The following is a 22,790-nucleotide window of genomic DNA, read 5'->3' on the forward strand; positions in this document are numbered from 1 at the left end:
ATGTAATTTAGTACATAATAATTGATTAATGCAAACTTTTTAGGCTGTGGCTTACAGGAGCCAGAAGAACCATCTGGACACAGAGCAGTTTTTCTCTTGAAGATAAAAATATGACGCAAGCGTCAGAGGGGCTACTATGAAATTCGAAAATTGAAGTCCGCGTCATGCCGTCCTCCTCACTCTCGTATTAAATAATATAAGTGTCAGCGGGACGGCAAGACACGAAGTTCAAATTTCGCAATTCGTAGTAAAGGGCCACTTGCTGGTGTTAGTAACGCCGCGTCAGTAACCTGCCAACGCCGTGTCGGGTGCGTCAAGTTTAATAATATTTACTTAGGAACATAGTTTATTGATTTTGGATAAAATCACGAAATATCTACCGCCGTGTTTAGAGACTCGTGGCACAGTTGTTTTTAGTACAACGTTAATGAAGCACACGATAATAATATCCTCATCATCGGCCTATCTTAGTCCACTGTTGGACATATGGCTCTCCAACTGCACGTCACAGAGCACGATCCTCGGCCACTCTTATCCAGTTCTTGCCAGTCCTTGCGAAGATCATCGCTCCACCTAGTCTGAGGGCGTCCCACGCCACGCTTGCCAATTCGCGGTCTCCACTCAAGAACTCGTTTACCCAAGCGGTTATTGGTTCTTCAAAACCACGAAGACCACGATATAATTTTTAGGATTTCTCATGGGAATTCAGTGAAATACTGGAATTTACCGTGAATCATTAATGTTATCGCAGTTTTTTTACCACTCCACCAAGTAAACTACTCAACAGAGATTTTTCAGAACCGGTGGTAGTTTTTTTTTAAATTGAATAAAGGTATTTTGACTTTGACTTAAAGGCTTCCCAACAAGAGAAAAGTCTCATCTTCGATCTTAATATATGCCCGGGGTCTTCGGCGCGTAACGTCCAGTGAAACCGAACGGCGCATTAGCAGCCAGCGGCGTCTGCGGCCTGCAATCACCCTGATTTATATCATCCGAGACACGAGAAAATGTGGGAACATTTTCACTGCCCAACCCACTAGGGCTGACTGTATAATATGCATAAGTGGCGTGGAGTCAACATTTTGACTCTTCAGTATTATCATTATAATGCATCATCACATCTTTTTTCAGACGGAGTCTAATACTGAAGCCGGAGTATTTATGTTGGTTTAAAAAAACGAGTACATGTCGGACTCGCACACTGAGAGTTCGGTACAAAAAAGCACGGAGTAGGTAAAATAATTCGTCGGAGATCATATAATCCGCTTATCTGCTTAATGCATACCGCGTATCTGCACTAGGGAATGGTTTCCACTTTATGTTTACTTAACTTTAACGAATTTGAAGTGAAAATTAGGTATTTCCGAAAATTAAATACCTATTAATGATGAACATGAATCGCATTTATAATTCTATATCAGCGGGACGACCCTACAGGTTTATATATTGATTTTTTCTTCGAAAAATTACACAATCGATTTGGTCACGTGAACTAAAAATTTGATTGATTCAGGTATTATTTTGCGTTGCGGAGGTCCATATCAATGAACCAAACTACTTTACCTTGCTTTTCCTCTTAAATCATGTCATGTACCATAGCCTATGGCATGCATTGAGTAGACAGCAGGGTAGGAAGCGTTAGTGCTGCGCCCATCCTGCTGCTTTCCGGTGCGAAGTCATCACTCCTTTCTTCTCCAACGGTAACACCAATTTTACCAAAAACTCTTTGTTTGTGGAATTCAAGAAATTCCATAATATAAATAGAGCAGACGCCAACCCTGCCGCAGGCCCATAATTTGATAAGAAGAATCATCGCTCCGGTTTGCGATTGAAAGTGACAGTTTCCGCCAACTGATGACCGGTTCGGCGAGAAACTCGGCCCGAGAGGAAAACCAACCCCTTTTAGATGAACCACCTTCTAATTAGTATTTATATCACCAACTGGTAGCAATAAAACGTAAATAGATTGTTGGAAAGCATGTGTAATGGGACATTCATCGGTAAAGATGGTTTAAGTTTCTATCTTTGGTGGTACGAAACGGTAATCTGCATGTTGTTGCTAAATGACATTGCGTTAACTAGTGTTTAACTTGTTAGGATCCTAAATGAAGAACTGTAGTGTTTTAAGCTTCACGAAAAGCCATGGTGGCCTAGTGGTATGGTTTAAGCAACGGATGGGTTCCAGCCTGGCCCTCGCCTCCAAGTTTTTCGGAATTTATGTGTAAAGTAGATTTGAAATTTACTGTAAGATTAATTGAGAAGGAAAATACTGCGAGATAACTTGCACACGCCTGCGAAATAATTCAATGGTTTGCGTCAAGTTCCCAATCCGGACTTGGCCCTCGTAGTGACAACAGTCCAAGTTCTCCTATTCTGAGAAGAGACTTGTGCCCAACAGTGGGACGTGCTGGGAATGATGATGATGATGATTATGATGAATTACCCACTGACATTCCCTACTTGTCATATTTAGATGACATTTGGTATAAAAATCAAAACTAAACTTACCAGTTGTAGGTAATAATAGAGGTAAATGGGACGGCCCGAGCATCTGCTGCGCACGAGTGACTCACCGCTATAAAAACGCTTCACTAGACACGAACGCGCTGCGTTGAACTTACGACCCGAGCTTCTTAACGGTGTGAAACTATAACATAACGCCGCCGCGACAAACAAATTCGTGTAAATTGTCACATTAATTAGTTGTATCACGAATTAAGGCAGCCATTCCGTGGCCGAGTCAAAGGTGGTGACAAGCTCTCTCACGCGCTCGGACACTAGTTCACGCAGCGGCATGCAGATAATGCGGACAGAAGCCCTGAAATGCGGATGAAACTAACTGTCCACCGGTATTTCACATAATAAAAAACTGTATTTCATACGTGCCTAAATAAACATTCCGTTAAAGTATATAACAGTAACATTTCTCATATAAAATACCGTTCATAAAAGCAACAGAACGATAATCTATTAAGATTGAACGTGAAAAATGCGTTATCAAAAAGCGGTAGCTTAATGAAAGCAGTTTTATGCGAAATACGATAAACGCGTCATCGACCTCGTTCGGGCGGGCTCGGAAGTGTTCGGCGGTTCCTTTGAGGGGCAGTTTAATTTCTTAATCCTAATTGAATTTGTTTGTTCCAAGTGGCGCGGCGATAACGCAAGAAGGCTGCGCTTGCGCTGCGGAGAAACTAATAACCGTTGAAGGTTAGATGGATGGCTCGCCCGCTGATTAGACTCTTTGTGCTGTCTAAAGGTGAAGATATAGCTCGGAACCTATTAGCAGAGTACTCGCACAGGTTCGTCATCGACATTTTCTTATCATTGGCCTATATTCGGTAAAAGATGATTGCCTAAAAGCCTTTTAAGGCCGATGGCAGCAAGGATCTTCCGTTATTTTATCAAAGTTGAAATAATGAGATGGCAAAAGCCTCATTAAGCTCCGTATGAGTACCATCAGCGCATTTCGCGCGTAGTTCGCGGTGCCAAAGCTTGCGCCTTCATTTCACCGTTATTTAAGAGTTGTGACTGAGGACGACATTAATAAACTGTTTGATATTTCGCCGCTTTTTAATCGCTACGCGCTCAGCCAATATATTTAAAGAGTAAAATTTGATAAAATAATAGGAAGTTAGAACTAGTTTCTTAGTTTTTGTTTTGTAGTTTTTTTGTTGTTGACAGGTTGACCTAATGTATCGAACTACTCGTAGAACCAGAAGATGCATTCATCAGTAGCAAGTAGTGTGGCGGTGTACATACCTAGCTTAGATACTTCTAAGGCGTTTTGATAATTATTTAACGATATGCATGTTATGTTTTTATTAATACTACTACTAAATGGAAAGATAAATAAAATGTAAACCAGTTTTGTAAAGCCGTGCCGTCAATTTGTATTGTAGAGAACGAAAGTTGAAATAAAATCGCGATGATATTTGAACGGGATTTCTTGATGACAGTTCCCACAATCAGTATCTTGTCTCGTTCTTTTGACAAAATATCAGACAAATTCCGGAGATAACAAGCCTTTACAAAATTATTAAAGTAAAATCAATAAGAACAAAATCGTAAGAACCTCTTTTGTATGACATTTATATTTTGTTTTTCGGTAATGAGGTGTTCGATTCGAAACCGTTTTGGACGTCAACAAGTCGATACTGTTTCGGACAGTGTCATGTCAATTCGCCACTTTCTTCCGCTGAATGGGGCATATTCATGGCATATTAGGCAAAGCTCTGCGCAGGGGTCGCCTAGTGTCACAAACCCCCATGACAACGTCAGTTCCATGTCAGTTCTCTTTATATATCTTGTCGCCATGACAGATCATGACCAAAGAGTTAAAAATTAGAAATCATGATATATTTATTAGTAATAAAATAACATGATATTTACATCGATAGTAACGATACAGCTATATTTCCAAAAAAATAATGGAAATAATATGATATAATGGCATTTAAGATACTGCAAAAACTGTTTACAGTTTTGTTCTAGTAGTGACCTCTGACGGCAGAAAATTGCAGTAATATTCCCTATTTTGTGGTTAATGAAACACTAACTCTGGCTTCCAGTGTTTGCGTAGTCCTCTAATCAGTTACGCCATGTCACCACCATAGCTTTCTATTGTTTACTCAGTTCCAAAACGCAGCACTTTAAGGCTGATTTCACACCGGCGGCGGCGGCGACCACAAGGGCCGACGTGTCGTCATCCCGCCAACAGCGAGGAAGCGAAAGCGAATCAATCGTCGTTTTATCGACATCGTTTTATCGACACTGTGCGTGACCGAGGCCATTCTTAGGAAAGGGAAAATAGGACAGACGCGACACGAAAAATGGAAGAATAGGCATCGCGCTTCGTTGGCGTTTTTTTGGATATGGCCGAATGGCACCGAAAGGAAATCTTTTTTCGCTTCACTGTTTCTTGGTTTGTTATTGTTTTCTAATACGTACCGAATTACCGAGCCTAAAAAATATCTGGGATTATTTTATATATTTTTTCATATAAATTGTGGAGTTGTAAACTTTGTCACCATGCAAAACACTAATCTCACCACACTGTTCGTCTGATCTCAACCCTAAAATGCCTGATTTTTATTTACTTATACCTACGAAAAAAATATCATGTCTAAGTATTTTTTTTAGCTGTGATTCAGTTTCATGCTCGTCACGACTCACGACACGATTGCACTACAGCAAACCTGGTCAGTGAATTCTATACATTTGGAAGCATCGGCTAATTTTCTTTTACCACGTAATTGGCTAAGATAGATTGCTCACGCGGCTATTTGAACAATCGATTTAGAAAAAAACCTTTTTAACAGAAGATGATGATGATGCTTACTTATATAGGATGTTACTATTCTAACAAAGACGGCTAGTTTTCAAAAAGGTTGGAGATAAAAAGTAGGGTGACCATAATTTTAAGGTAAAAACTTTTTAACATTAAAATAAGTGAATACCCTTATGACTAGTACTAGTAGTAGTATTAGTAGTCATCATCATCATCATCATCATCCCAGCCTATATACGTCCCACTGCTGGGCACAGGCCTCCTCTCAGAACAAGAGGGCTTGGGCCATAGTTCCCACGCGGGCCCAATGTGCAAGTTTCTTTGCAGACGTCTGCAAGTTTCCTCACGATGCTTTCCTTCACAGTAATGTGCATGTTAAATCTCAAATGTAATTTCGCACATGCATTCTGAAAAACTCACTGTGGGACCTGGTCAATAAATAGGTATAAATTACCCCGTGTTATTTACGTATTTATTATAATGAAATGAAGGTTCGTAAAATGCTAGAAAAAATCAGTAAAGTGCTGATTTTGCTCTCATTTTACGATCCCTGATTATAACGTAATCCATAGGGAATCTCTTTTAAAAACTACACACTCAACTATGCCTCTAATTATGATTGCTTAATGATTATAATTACTTTTATTTTAGCGTAGACACCCGAAAATAGGCTTGTGGAACCTCAGGGCTCCGCGGAACACAGGTTGGGAAACCCTGCGCTAGATCGTAACGGGCCGCGCCGGCACGCGCGCGCGCATCAATTACAGCGTCGTGATCGCTCCCGCGCTACAACCAATATAAATAAAACTGGCCAGCACACGCCACTACAAGACTAGACTGGCGTAGATGCGACGAAAAGTCTAGAAAAAGAAATATAATAAGTATGTTGTTGTAAAAAAAAAAAATAATGTTTAAGCCCCGCCGCAAAGAAAGGTGTTATACATTTGACGCCAACGTCTATCTGTCTGTCTAAGAAAGAAAGAAAGTAGAAAGAAAGAAGAAATAAAGAAAGGAGGAAATCATTTATTGCCACAAAAATAAAAATCTGTTAAAACGCAAAAAGGCAATCTTACAACTAAAAAATGGTAATAAAAAGCCAAGAAAAGCCACCGAACAGTAACAAGAGTTGAGCTCTTCTCCTAAATTTATTAAAATTACGCTATAAAGTACTTGAAGTGGTAGCCGCAATAAATGAGTTTGAAGGCTTTCAGTCCCGTCTATGTATCTTTAGTCTGGCCGCTACTCAGCAGTGGCGCAATTGTAAAATGCTAGATCGAAAAGGTCTCGGGTTCAGACCCCTTATCTTCGTGTCAGTACTCCACATAGGTAATGTGATGTATACGAGCCATTACGAGCACGTGCCGAATGAAATACTACCTGGCCCCATCTCGTGCTAAATAACCCATTCTATACTAAAATCCTAATTTATAGCATCCTTAACAGTTAAAGGATTACCTACTCTGCCAGCGAGTACGCTTCCTCTTCTCATACAAATGAGGATTTGACCTCAAAAAGTACATCCTACGGACAAGATTAGGATCTACTTACCATTTTCTCGGTACTGAAATGGCGAGAGAACTGTTACATAGACACTCTGGACAATAAAGTCCATTACATTATATTTGTCAGTTGTGCATACATTGCGACAAGAATACCAAAATATCTATTGAATTGATTACCGCAAAGTAATTTCGTTACCACCAATTATGGTCAATAGAGAGAGTAACATAAAAGTAAAAAGCTTTTTACTGCTTTCCGTATAAATATTTAAATTGACGAAAGTGAGCGTATTCGGGAGCTCCACCAATCATATTAAAAGCTTCGTGTAAAGTGGCGTATCGGAGGAATCAATCGGCCACGTTTATTTCGGCTTTCGCGTAAATGGAGGTAAAAGTCTCACGCGATTTCGGTAAATTGTATTAAACAAATCGATAAAAACGAAATTTGATAAAGGTTTTTTTTTCCAATCACTTTACGCGTGAGTGGTTCGTGATTTAAGGCATCTAGATATCGACGTCACGGCTTCGTGCGGCGTCTGCCGCGCCGGCGCGGGCGCAACACGTAACTACTAACCATTTTCGATTGTTTGTTTTATTTATTCCATAAGAAATTAACAAAACAATTTCTAACTACATATATTGGGAAGGAAGTGGTTTCTTTAGTGGCAGTTACAAGTTTAATAGCTGTAGTGCGCAGAGTTTAAAGTTAAACGTAAAACAATTAGCAAAATTGATCTGTACATTATTAATCGTGTATCATAAACATAAACTATTTAATCTAGCAAACAATTTATTTTATAGCAGTGTAAGTCATGTTTCTCGACGCATCTAACATGGTAACTTGAAATGATTAAATTATAAAACTATGTCTCGTGAGTAGTGTAGTTACAGATTTCCTTGATATACATACTTCCGTTAAATAATTGAAAATGTATCCGTTGCGCATGTTTTCTCCAAGTAATATATTCTCGAGCTCTTAAACATGTTATTAAGCAGGATTGCAGAAATAATATACGGACATACTAGACTACTAGCTGCTTATTTACTAAAAGATTCATAAACTAAAAGTTAGTAAATAAGAAAATAAAGTAATCATCGTACATGAATTTATTAGTCATTATTATTGACCTATTAACGTACCTAAACTTTTCAGCAATTATTACAGCCACTATAGTGTTTTCGCTCTACGAGTAAACAAACGTTATTTATGTCAAACTATGTATGTATTTTGCAGGTGGTAGGACCTTGTGCAAGGTCCGCCCGGATTGCTACCACCATCTTGCTCGCTAATTCTGCCGTGAAGCAGCAGTGCTTGCACTGTTGTGTTTCGGCGTGGAGAGTACGACAGCCGGTGAAATTACTGACACTTGAGGTATCTCATCTTAGGCCTCTAGGTTGGCAACGCATCTGCAATACCCCTGGTGTTGCAGATGTTTATGGGCGGTGGTGATCTCTTACCATCAGGAGACCCATTTGCTCGTTTGCCATCCAGTCGAATAAAAAAAATGTATAAAACAAAAATATTGAGATATTTGGGATTATAAAGATCAATTACTTTTAACTAGCCGCTACCTGCGGCTCCGTCCGCGTAGAAATCGTTTATCGCTATCCCGCGGGAACTATGCTATTTTCCGGGATAAAAACTATCCTATATCCTTTCCGGGACTCGAACTACCTGTACACCGATTTTTATCTTAATCGGTTCAATGGTTTAGGCGTGATGAAGTAACAAACAAACATACAAACAAACAAACAGACTTACAAACTTTTGCATTTATTATATTAGCGGGATTTATACAAACAAACTAAAAAAATTACTAAGGGAGATCCGAGCTCGGACCAAATGGCGTAGTCGTAACCGCGGTGTCATTTACTCGGTTTCTATCTTACTCTTCAGTTACGATAGGTAATTTGGAGTAGCGTAAGTGTGCCCATTTCAAGCGATATCTCTATCGGGCTGGGCTGTCTAATAATAAACTCTGTTATGTATGCAGGCATAGCTGTCATTTGCCACGTTTAGATACCAAACGGTAGTTAGGTAATGTTGAGCTCAAACTTTATTTTGTTGTTGTTTAAATAGCTTTATTTAACACGTGGATACTGTTTGAGTGGTTTTACTTGATAGTGTTTTCATTGCTATATTTGTTGATATTATATCCATTTACCTACATTAGTTTTAATAACAATACAATAAGCTTTGAGATTGTTGATAACTATATTAAACTCAGTTATTTTCTAATGTGCTCTGCTTAACAATTATTGAATGTTTTTTTTTAAAGCAGACATAGGTATGATTATTAGATACTGTCTGAACCGAGCCATTAATCTCAATCAGCTTCTTTAATGGCATTTTGATAGATTACTAGAAAAAAAACGTTTTATTTAGGGGAAAATTGCCCCAATAACCATATTCGGCGATCCACAGTTTAGATAATCTGTATCACTGCCAGTTATTGACAGTCAAAAGGAAAAGAGCTACCACATTAACAAACAAGTTTAGTGTCCGAGCAGCGTCGCGCGCGCCGCTCCGCGGCGCAGTTACCTTACCATGTTATAACCTACCTTTATCTATCGAATTTGCATATCAACATATTTTATTCGAACAACCAGCTTTTTGACACGCCAAATGGCTTTATAAAGAACGTAAAATATTCAACTTTGATATTAATTTGTGGAAATTGGTAGCTCGATCATTTAATTGATTTGGATGTTTTAGTGGATTTTATTGATGGCTGTTGCATGACGAATAATTTAATTTAGGCGCCGTATCGTACGGCTCAGGCATTTTTTTATTAATATTGCTGTCATAAGTTTTACTCTTTAACGAGGATTCTTATTTTTGTCAATCAGATTAAATTTAACATATTTTTGACTTATACTTCTATCCCTTAATAATGGCGTTATACATACCCGTGTTGATACAACTGGCATCTTTGCGTTTAGATTGCGCTATGATTTGATGCCTGAAGAGCACTAAACACTTCAAGTTGTGGGAGTACCCAGTCAATTTGACGAGTGCCCTATATCACAACTGTAATTTTAGTTTTTACCCGCTTATAGCGTCTTATGATCACAGGTGCGATCATAATTCTTTTAAAAATTATACATGATCACGCCTCTGACCATAAAGTGATTTCCGGGTCAATACGATTCATCATTGTCATAAAATATTTGATTAGGACGTTGACTTTGTTTATACCGGGCGTGGCCTGTAATACGAGCTAAAAATTAAAATATAGATCGTCCTCGTCAAACTGAACAACATTAGTTTAGCGACTTTTGAAAATAATGGAGTCTTTGAATTTTCCTTTTTTCATACAAATTAAATACTGCTATCAATGTACGCCATCCTAGAACTCAACTGACGTCGCCTGTCACGCTACAAACTCAAACATCAAGCATTTTTCTTTACATTGTTTCTTTGAATAAACTTAACAGTGTAATAAAAATTAAAAACGAATTATTTTGAAAAGTAGCTGAACTAATAATGTTCAGTTTGAGGAGTATGATCTATGTTTTCATTATTTGCTCATATTACAGGCCACACCCGGTATTTCATTTTACTTGTTTAATATTATACTCAAGTTCTTCGAAAGATTTAAAATAAAAAGTAAAAGATGCACAATGAATCTACCTACCTATATCAAAAGGAGTTCGTAACCCGCAAGACCAAGCACTAAGTATAGCTTACCGAGTCTACTACAGCAAAACCACATAATATTCAATTGTAGGAAACCGCAAATACCTTAGATCCGTTGCTTTCGCGATGTATCGACGCTCCGCTAGAAAGTGGGCTAGTGATTCACAATGCTGTTTGATAAGAGCTAGTCGCGTGCGCACCTCATTTTATCACTTTATAGAGCTTAAAGTTTAGAACGGACCAATATATTGTTTTATGAGGATTTAATGGGACGTCGTTAGATTGGCGAGCGAGGTGTTAAAGAGCTATCGCGGTGATTGGTTTATTGACATGGTTTAATAATTTTCAAACTGATTATGCAAAATAGCCAGATTAATAGCTGTCTTTTTGTGTTCTGTTTTTTCTTCTTTCTGTTTTAATTTCTTTTTTGTGTTTAAAATTGGAATGATATGTTTTCTGTTTTGAAATTTTGAATGTAAGGTGTTCTTTTAACTATTGATGGTAACATAAATTATAATGTATAGTATTTACATTTTACAAAAACGTTTAATAGAGATTGTATAACCTGCTTTATCGCAAAACATTCTATTGGCAGTTTAAAGTAAGATAATACGTTATCGTTTGCATTCAAAGTTTAGTAGTGAAACTCCGGTGATTTCACTTAGCGCTCACCAATAAAATACCCTGCTATAGACTCTATACTTAATTTATGATCCCTGACTTGCCTCCCGGCCATATAAAAGGAAGAGGTTCTTTTGAGTGGCGGTTGGTGAAAATTTTAAGGTTAAGTCAGTGGTCAAGTAGTGCTGGTTTTTGTGGTTTATACTGACACTAAGGCGCGTCTTTAAACGTTGCGGAATGGGACGTTCAGTTTCTGATGGACATAAAACGCCTCATAAAATGATAACTGTTTATGGTATTTTTAAAAAGATTGACTTGTTTGTTTGTTTGTATCTGCTCATGATGTCATTTGTTTTATGGTTCATGCCAAATGGGTTTAATTAGAGTCGTTATCTTTATGAGTGGAAAGGTCTCATCTTGTAATATTGCGAGGCACACACTTATGGTCGACTTTTAAAGGTGATATTAAACGCGTTGATTTAAAGTAAGCACAATTTTTTTTTATTCGACTGGATGGCAAACGAGCAAGTGGGTCTCCTGATGGTAAGAGATCACCACCACCCATAGACACCTGCAACACCAAGGGGATTGCAGATGCGTTGCCAACCTGGAGGCCTAAGATGGGATATCTCAAGTACCAGTTATTTCACCGGCTGTCTTACTCTCCACGCCGAAACACAACAGTGCAAGCACTGCTGCTTCACGGCAGGATTAGCTAGCACGATGGTGGTAGCAATCCGGGCGGACCTTGCACAAGGTCCTACCACCTGCACTGCTACTGATCAGTTAGGTAAAATTATTTCGAGTTCGACATAAATCAGTACCTACAAAAAGTAGGTAAGTCAGAATTATTACAAGTTTTTTATTACGCTGATGTCATTAATATGGTATGAATGTATTTGTTTGTTTTCAATCATTAGCTACTTACAACATTCATTACACTCGCGTGACTACGCATCATTACACGACGGTCGTCAAAGTTAACTTTGACCACACGCCGACCGAAAATAAATTAATATTTATTACAATCACAACAACCAACAATCAAGGAATTCTGACAAAACAATCCAAACCCCAATTAACAATCGCTTCCAAGAATAGCTTATTCTTGCAATAATGATATCATTAGCTAGGTTCAATTTCTTAAGGTATCTTTCTCTGTCTTCGGATATTGTTGTAAACTTTTGACATTATTTTGTTATATCTGGTAATAAATTATTAAGTTAGATATATGAGATCTTTGAACTCACGATCCTCTGCTTCAGAGGCGATAGGTTAAACCACTAGGCCACCACGGCTTCACCCAGCTCGCACCTCTTAGTTTTTCGAAATTCACGTGCGGAATTTACATTTACAATTTACCACGAGCTTTACGGTGAAGGAAAACATCGTGAGGAAACCTGCACAAACCTGCAAAGCAATTCAATGGTGATCCGCACTGGACCCGCATGGGAACTACGGCCCAAGACCTCTCATTCTGAGAGGAGGCCTGTGCCCAGCAGTGGAACGTATGTAGGCTGGGCTGATGATGATGATGATGTGAGATCTTTAGATTACTGCTTGCTTAACTCATCGATATATTTACTGTGTGCCCAGATTTTGTCGTGCTTTCTACTTGCCCCGTTGGTAAGAAGCGTACGTAGAATCTGTAGTGGCCTAGTGGTAAAAAAGCCCTGGCAGCTTAGTGGTTTGACCTATAGTCTCTCAAGCAGACGGTTGTACGTTCAAACCCGGGCTCGCATCAGTACGAAATTACATTTGAAATATACCACGAGCTTTATGGTGATGGAAAACATCGTGAGGAAACCTGCACGAACCTGCGAAGCAATTCAATGGTGTGGGTGTAGTTACTAAGAAGCCTAGCGGTCTCATTCTGAAAGGAGGCCTGTGCGAAGCAGTGGGACGTATGTAGAGTGAGATGATGACGATGATTAAGTAAGCACACCGTGTCGTCAGGTCAGTTATAATAGTCCATCTCGCGTCATCAAAATCAAGTCACCTCGAACAGAAGTCTTTTTGAACGCTCCCCGGCCATTGCCGTAAAATTACTCTAGTTTAGGTGATGTTGGAAAACGGTTAGAATTCCCGGGAAATTTCTAGTGCACGGTCATTTGCGATACGGCACATGTAATGCGTGCGCAGTTCCATGTAGCGAGCCGATACGGCGGCGCGCGCGCAACTCACTCAGGCTGGATGTGACAAGAAGACAAAATAGACTAGAAAAAAATAATTTTCAGTATGTCGATGAACAGCAGAGTATTTGAACATAGGCTCAATACATCTCGATTTTTGATCCAGATTGTTATAACTAATTGAGTTTTACTTATAAGATATCCAGGCACTCTATTTTATAATGTTCTCTATGTATTGGTTTCGATTTGTGATTTAATTAGGTTTGGTTTTAAGTTCATGTATTTAAACAAAAAAAAACTTTTATTAAATTGAATTCTTAAGTCACTCTGTCATTATCATAAGGATGAAAATTTGAGTGAATAATAATGTTGTACAGAATCTAACTTTACTTCTATGTATACCACTCAACTGCTTTTGGTAACTAGAGCTACCTGCCAACACTTATTTTGTTACATAAATAGAGTTCAACTCAAAATTCGAAATAAGTGAGAGGTTTTTGAGCCTTACTTTTCTGTGTCAATTTCTTTATTCGCTTATTTTCCCTGAACAAAAAAAAATTACAGGCCTCAATTACTTTTTTTATTTAGCCATTATCTATGTAACACTGCTATCCCAGTACTCCCAGTTAGTTCAAAGTATTTTCTCCTTCAGCCCAGTCACATCCAGCCCTAACCTACATAGTAGCAGAGCACGTTACTAGATATTACAAGTCCGTAGTCCGCTACCAGCTCACTAATCGCCGCCCCGGGGTCAAACCGTGTAAGAGTCCCTCCGCCCGCCACGTTTATTATAATAAGCCCGGCGCAAGCCCACACACCTATTATAATATAACTAGTATACACTATCATATTTAATGGAACACTAGTCTGCGGGTAGGGCTTGTTAATACGAGGGTGAATTGAAAAGTTCTAAGCCTAAGGTTGAATTTAATTAAAAAAAAACTGGAAGGTAAACGTATATTTAGCCACCATTATGCACTATCTTTTGTTTTTCTCCTGTCACGATTTTACAAACATTAGTCTGCGGGTACGGCTTGTCAGTAACATATTGTAATGGCATTATTTCCACATCTTTACGCAGTTATATCGTGACAGGATAACGTGATTATATTTTGCGGGAGAAAGATGTAGCTAAGCTTGTTTGGGTCGCGATGAGTAACCATTTATGACTTTTTTTTGCTGTTACGTTTTATTATTATTTTCGTAACCAATTTCACGAAGTAGTTTCGTGATTGATCAAATGTCTGTGTTACTTTTTGAACAAGATGAGCAAATAAGTGTAAGTACCTCTACGAATTTAATGGTAAATTAATAAGCGTAAACAAGTGAATAATGTATCAGTTGAATAATTATTGTGTTATATTTCAATGAGAATAACATCAGCATTACGAGTAAGTAAATCGCATCATTAAGTGAATAAGCACGTTTAAGATTGACTTACCTATTAGCGCTTCGACGTGGTAAATGGTTTTAATCTCATTGGTGGTAGACAGCTTGGCGGCGGGGTTTCAAAACTGAAACAAAAACACATCGTAAGAAATGAATAGAAGCTTGTTTGGACACGTAATAACACCGCTGTTCGAGGAAAGGCGTAATAACGGTCGTTAAGAAATAATAAGGTAACATTGCGAGACGTTAATTCCATCGCCAACTGATTCCATTGCGCAACTGTTGCTCCAGAGGTCCCCAAATATTTTCTCCATGGTCTCTATAGCAATAATTTTCATAGCGAAATTACTGAGAATTAGTTGCATCGTGATACACTGATTGCCATCTAGTTATTGGTCATTGGAGATTAATTGAGTGATCTTTGGTCTGTTGCCAAATGACGCTGAATTTTGCTGACAGGATATCGTTTTGTAATCATCTGATGGTAAAATTTAAAGCATCGAAAATTACCTAACCTGTAGAAATCATTCAGCTTATCTACTTTATGTTATATTATATCTAAAATCATTTTAAAACACTAAATTGTTTTTAACTAAAATAAATAAAAATAAAAGATAGACTTTTTTATTGTGCTTGATAAATTAGTAGGTCTCTCCATACCATCCGGGACCTGTCCATAATTATGATTGGTTTTTTGGAGTCTTTTTGTATTTTTTATTTCAACTCCAAATTTGTTACTTTTACGGGTATCCCGTGAAAACATATCGAAAATACAAACTGAGACATGGATGCACAGAAAAACCAGAAAAAGAGACCAGCGCTGGGAATCGAACCCAGGTCCTCAGCAATCCGTGCTGCGTGCTATAACCCCTACACCACCGCTACTAAGTAGCGACATCTCTTGTCTGGGTGAGCGGTTAGTTCCGAAAGAATGTGACGTCTCTCGATGAGAGCGAAACATAGATGTCGCTAGTGCTGCTGCTTAAGTAGCGTAGTAGTAGAAAGAAAAATTCGTGTCTAGATTCCTGCACGCAGCACGGATTGCTGAGGACCTGGGTTCGATTCCCAGCGCTGGTCTCTTTTTCTTGTTTTTCTGTGCATCCATGTCTCAGTTTGTATTTTCGATATGCTGTCCATAATTCTATTGGTCACTGTTCAAAGTGTACCATTTTAAAGGACTTATTTTAAAAACTCCGTATTAAATATCCTTACAAGTCAATCTTGTCCCACTATGTGCTATAACATTCCGGATTAATGTTATATCACCTTTTATGAATTTAGGAAATGAAGCAAGCTTTAATTTTTATACAAAATAAATGTACAAACAAAGATTACGTGCCTGTTATAATTTTAAAGCAAATGTAATGGTGCAATAACTTTTTAGTTAACGACTTATTTTATTTCGTCGTAAATTAAAACCATGCTTACATACATTGCAAAATTGATATTCCTTATTGTTCTGTTGGCAATTTATAGCATATCGTAAAGACAACACTTCTAAAAATAATGAGGTTTTGCAACATAAAGAATATCTTTAAAACTTCATTTGTTGATACATACATATTAAGATTCTCTATTATAGAGGTGATAATTAATGAAGTAATAACTCTCATTTACACAGAAACTTTTGATGGATCGTAAGCCTTTAAATATATAAAGTTTTACACGTACTAACCACTAAAATAAAGTACTAAAATGTTGTACCATATACATAAATTTGTAACTTTAATTTGTTGCCTGTAATTAATGCAATTCAACCGCATTAACTGGAAAATTGCTAACTTAAATTAGATCATTTGGAAGTTGTTTTATTAACAGGCAATTTATTTATCTATAGCAGTGGTTCCCAACATTCTCTTGACCAGGGACCACTATTTACAAGAAAGTAAGAAAGTAAAGTGAATCAATCCGAAAATAAACTTTAATCAATGGGCCGCGAAATTTGAAAGCGTTTGCGGACAATATTTTGGTTCCTGCGGACCACTGGTTGGGAACCATTGATCTATAGCTTTGTCTGAGCTGATTCTTTCTCTGAGAACCTCTAAGTTAAACCTTTTCTCTAGTTAAGGAAACAAATTATTAAACACAAACGATAATAACGATTATTTTCCAGTCCAAACAAAAAGGAAAGTATGTATGCATAAAAACTCTAAGTGTACGAAAACAGAGAATTAAATACAATTTACAAACGTTCAGATACAGTGCAAAGTTTATTTGTAGACAACACTTCAGGGCTCTTTAAGTAACAAAGCAAAAAGCAAACAGAAATACCTATGCAAAATCGATTATAGTGTAGGTGGCGTCTGGAAACCAAAATAGTAATTTGTTTCATCTGTAATCGCCCCGCACACTCCAAATGACTTGAACCGATGGAGTTTCATAACAAATGATGATACGATGTTGCCTAACAAGATATATTTTCATATCGTAGCATGTGCATGAATGAATTTACCGAAACAAAGGTACCTACAAACAATTTGCGGGCTCCATTAGAGGTTAGCTTCAATAAGTGGAACACGCGCCATTGATGATAGTCGTATACACACGGAACAGGTGATAGGAAAACAAAGACAAATAATATTTACTTTTCTGATATTTGTACTTATTTAATATCAGGGTTTTTTGATTAAGAACGATTTTGCTTATATAAACTGTGACTAGAAGACTTAAAAAAAAAAAAAATAGGATGAAGTAAATCAAATCGAACCTCCGGGATTAGCGGCAAATATTATATAATTCTGCTGAAAGTGCAAGTGTGTGGACCTTGTGCAAGGTCCGTCCGGATTGCTACCACCATCTTGCTCGCTAATCCTGCCGTGAAGCAGCAGTGCTTGCACTGTTGTGTTTCGGTGTGGAGAGTAAGACAGCTGGTGAAATTACTGGCACTTGAGGTATCCTATGTTGCAGGTGTCTATGGGCGGTGGTAATCTCTTACCATCAGAAGACCCACTTGCTCGTTTGCCATCCAGTCGAATAAAAAAAAAGTGATGTGTATACCAAGCAATACAAGTATTAAATAACAATATAATGTTATATTGTTATGTGTGATTTTATTGTGACTACACGTTCAAATACACTGCTTTTAAGCTTAATTCTTTAAAATATGTGCAATGTATTTGTGCCTTAATACATACTATTTAAAAAAATCAAGGAACACGACGAAAAATCACGAAAGCGTAAAACATAAAATATAAAACGGCGACGGTTTGTAAAAAAATGTAATAAAACATTATGTTCCTTAATGGAAGTGCCCGTGTGTCTCATAATTTTTACATATCACGTACAATAGGCGATGATTCCGATGCACAAAGCGATGGAAGTCTATTATTAATCGTCGCCGAAGATTAATGCGACAATGCTCTGCAACATACCTCTATTTTGATGTAGGTTAAGGCTATGAAGCAAGGTATAGTTTCAATTTACTCCCTAATACAATGGGTTAACTAATATACTAGCTAATTAAGAATTTAACTGCGTGAGCGCCGCGTACGCGCCCATTGTGTATGACGCTTCTTATGAAATATTTTGAGGTTACATTTACAAGTATTATGATTAGGTTCAAGTAGAGCATTCAAATAAACGTCTTATAGTCCATTACAATTTTTAGTTGGTCACTCCGTGGACATAAAAATACTGTCTGTAATATAACCTGTATTTTATAAAGTGAATTTCCTTTTTTTATTAACACTCAGTTATACATATACCTACATTTTATTTAAATTAATGAACGTATTAATAAGCCCATTCGGCTTAAAAGGCAGGTTCCTCCTGATGGCTCTTGTTGAAGACATCAACGTTAAGTAACAGCGAGCAAGGCCGTTCCAAAAACCGAGTGGCTCGTTTTATACAAAAATATCACTCCCACTCGCATTATAGATGATACAAGCCTCAATTACGTGGCTACGGCCGGGGAAATAACAATAATTAAGTCATCGAGTCAGCTGAACAATTCCGATGCGTTTTATTTTGCCCGCAATCGCCCTCATACGTAGGTATTTAATGTCTTACTGTGACGACACAAGTAGTTACTGTTTCAATTATTTTGACAAGGATACATGACTTCATTTATTTTAAAACCTTGTGCCTTATCCTTTGTGTTTTAAGGACCATGTTGGAATAAGTTCTCAGGATGGACAGGTTGCACAATCATGTTAAGGTTACGATTTGATTGACAATTATGTTTTAAGGAATTATACCTCACAGAATTATACCCGAAACCGCTCTCGTTTATGACCAGAGATCCTTTTCTGATAATAATTTCGAAAGTGATTCCAATGCTGCCCAAATATAAATTTACGAGGGAGTTTTTAATGTTGGTACTTGGTTAATAATGAGTGCGGCTGTAATTTGTAGCATTGCGAAATTATTTGAAGATACGCTTACGTGATATCTGACACTGACCCCTTTGAAAAGGACTCATTTGGATACAAACTACTATCCTTATTGACACAAATGTTTATTTCATTATCTGCTGGCATTCAAAAAAGCAAACGTATAGGCAAAAAAAGGTAAACTTATCTTAAAAGCCGTGCTGAAGGACGCTTTGATTTAATGAATATGATAAAAGTTAAATTGAACCGAATACTAACCAAGAGTCATCTCATTTCGCGGAACAGTCCGATTCCAAGTAATTTACCACAGTTACCTGTATGTTTGCAATAAGGAAGAATAATAAAAACTTAACACGGCAATTTGAACTGTCGTTAGTCGTCTAGTTTACTAGACTTTAGTACTCATAGCCGTGTAAAAGTAAATTAAATAAACACCTTCGAACCATTAAAACAGCTATTATATTCAAAACTAGTTTAAACGGGAAAACGTGGAATCCGTTCTTCCGCTTAGTTAAAAATTAAAACGGTTTTCGTTGTTATTTTTGTTTAACGAAAATAAATTACGGATTGTTTTTTCTGATATTTCTTGTGCTTGAACGAGATTGAAACTTCTTGCGATTGTAGCAGAGCCTAATCTCCTTGGGCATTTAAGATGTGTGGATATTATAGATTAGCAAATTCATATTTCATAACGATACCGGGACGATGTCACAAATAGGAACTGTTGAAGAATCGCAAGGAACTGCTCACGATCTTTCTTTAGTATGCGCATGAATAATCTGTCTCATTACTGATTTATATTTCGTATCATCCGTAAGAGAAAAGCATTTGGTGCACGATACGTAAACTAAAAGATTTAACATATACCAATAAGTAGTTACTAATAATATTTATGTTTTTCAGTTGAGAAAGAAATTGGCAATCGATACTTGAAAATAATTCTGCACCAAAACTAATTTATTGATAAAACAAGGATATCAAATCTTCCACTCCAGTTCTTTATTGTGACTTTTATAACTTAAATTTTTTAATGCTACACGTATTGAGAGAGAGAGAGAGAGAGAGAGAGAGAGAGGGAGAATAATATAAATGGTAATTTTTACGTTTCTTTTTTTTAATCATAATAATAATAATAAATAAATATCACTGGACAATTCACACCAATTGACCTAGTCCCAAAGTAAGCTTAGCAAAGCTTGTGTTATGGGTACTAAGCAACGGAAAAATATAATTATATAGATATAGATATATACTTAAATACATATTAAACACCCAAGACCCGAGAACAAACATTCGTATCTTTCATACAAATATCTGCCCCTACACAGAAATCGAACCCGGGATCTCAAGCTTCGTAGGTTCTTTAATCACTAGGCCATCTGGTCGTCTGTAATGAAAATCAAATAGGGGTGTATTCCAGTGTTTCTACTCATTGGTAAGAATTTTCTATCATAACAGTGAGAATACTATGAATATTTATGAATTTACTACAAAGATAACAAAAGACAGGAAAAAGTAACATTATTTATTCAACGTGACGCTAATTATTTTGAAGGCTATCAGGTACATTTTTAATGAAGCATAAACGTGCTGACATTTTAAACAAACTTTTGTATACTTCTTAAAAAGGCTCACCTTACAATTTTCTATCTGAAGATCTACATATAATTACAAGTGAAAATTACAAGTATTTGCATTGGGATCGACCTCATGCGGACCATTAATGTCGTCCTTGCACTTTACGGTGAATCGTCATTTCGTACAAGTTACTACAGCGCTTGCGCATCGGCCTGTTCCCATTTGCACCCCTAAGGTAAGTAGAAAGGAAGCTTACCTGACTCATTACCTATTTAAATTTAGAAATAGGGAAATATAAAATAATTACAGTGCGTCAAAATAAAGTTAAAAATGGGTTAAAAACTGGTCAGTGAGGTTTTTTTTATAAAAGAAGGCTAAGCTCAGGAGTGGAACATAAATAGGCTGGAGACAATGAGGTAAGATGAGGATGAGATGTTGTTTTATGGTTTAAAAAGTTTTAAGCGTTCCTTCGTTAAGAAAAAAATAAATACAATTACGAGAGTGAAGCATCAAAAGAACCAGAAAGCATTTTTTCACTTGTTTTTATTGGTTACCTTTTTTTGTGTCAGTAGTAAACATTTAGGTAAGTACTAGTACATTTGGGAAGAACCCGAAAGCTTGTATCGACTCATCTCCGCTATTAGTCAGAAACTGGTCGGGCTTCCTACGAGGGCAGGATATTGCTCCACATTCACCATTCATTAACTTAATGGTTTCTCGCGATCATTATTATTGCGAAATATTGATCCCAATGCGCGCGCGCATAAAAAATGCGCGGATGGTTTAGTTGTATGCGCGATTCGGTCAAACGATTCTCATCTTAATACCGGTTGGATAAGGTTGACGCATTTTCTTGTGAATCGCACGTTTTACTAAATATTAAAATTACCGACACTCTTGCTTAAAGCCATCCGGTAGAAGTTACTACTGTATCACAGGCAATGTGAGCTCATTGCTTGTCAGACGACATTCGCGATGCATACAAACATTCTTGGTATATTCAAGAAATATAACGGCCAAAAATGCTCCCATTCTTGGTAGTTCGGTAGCAAAAAACATACATACAGGAGAACGTATGCAGTATGTATACTAATAGTAACCTTATACTTTTTGAAGTCGATTTAAAAGCGGCACATAATAATGTGATAAAAATATTTAATATTTTTGTTTATGTTCTAAATTTAGAAATTAACGCTGTTTTCAGTACTTATGTTAAAGTTTTTCTGTTGTTATTAGCCAAAAAGTATTTCTACATTTTACCGTGATTGTCTATCTTACAAAACGAAATGTGGGTAGATTTATGAGACCAGTCAAGAGAACTGCATCACGCGACGGCAGTGTCTTTCCCAAAGTTGCCAAGACGAACATTTTTTGTCTCTGTCGACAGCGGGCTCTCAGGACAGAAGACGGAAGCCGAGATAGGTATTCAAATAAATTTAATCCTTTAAAAAATATCGTGCTTCGTTGAACTGTAAATTCTAAGTAAGAAATTATTTGACAAGATATAAATATTCTTATTAAATAGACGTAAGTATTTAACATGTTAATCTTTGATTGTTAACATGAGGCGTTTCAAACGTTCCGCTTTTGACTTGAAATTTATCCAAATTGAGCTCCAATGGTACGTCGTGTGGGTTTAATTTGTTTCGTTTGGTTATCGATAAAATCGTGCTCACGGTAGCCCGAAATCTAGGGTCAGCGAGATCAAACGTGATCCAAAACTGATATTTAAGATTGTAACGAGAGTGACGCATGCGTGAATGAGATATTATGCGCAGACGACGAGCGAGTGATGAAACTAAATTAAGGCTAGACGGACTTCTGCGTATCTATATATTAGTACCTATTTATATTTTAGTAGATATTTGGGTCAATTTTAGATTTAACTTTTGATGTTTCATGATTCTCTTGTTGCTGTTGTCGTCCTGTCCGTTCGTTTGAATCATTCAAAGGTTCAAATTAGAAAAATGATCTCAAGAAACCTATAATGTTTTGCAAAGAACTACCTACCCAATGGCACTCCATACTACGGGTACAGACGAGAAACAAAATCATCCCCACTTCCTGTCAGAGGGAGATACCCAAAAAAAAACTTTTCACTCCATATATTTTATTCTATCACTTTGTCCGCGTGATTAAGATTATACCTAGCTTTCCTAGCACTAATAGTCTCTATGCTAAGCCGTGGTCATCGGAATGAAAAAAACATTAAAAAATGAAGTGGAATGAAGAGACATTGTAAAGCTATAAGGGTTCCTTGTACTATTACGGAACTCTAAAACGCACGTCAGGTTATAAAAAATTATCAGATTC

General features: G+C 37.2%; 1 protein-coding gene across 1 annotated transcript in view; it reads right to left on the bottom strand.

Annotated features, from left to right (window-relative positions):
* LOC141441295 (transcription factor hamlet-like) overlaps positions 1 to 22,790 on the bottom strand; it is a 105,618-nt gene that overhangs the window by 50,224 nt on the left and 32,604 nt on the right. The window contains exon 2 of the mRNA XM_074105979.1: positions 14,621 to 14,693. The gene's annotated coding sequence lies outside the window, so the exon portion shown is untranslated. The remainder of the gene's footprint in view (positions 1 to 14,620; positions 14,694 to 22,790) is intronic.

Source organism: Choristoneura fumiferana, chromosome 23, assembly GCF_025370935.1.
Source record: "Choristoneura fumiferana chromosome 23, NRCan_CFum_1, whole genome shotgun sequence".
Taxonomy (NCBI): Eukaryota; Metazoa; Arthropoda; class Insecta; order Lepidoptera; family Tortricidae; genus Choristoneura; species Choristoneura fumiferana.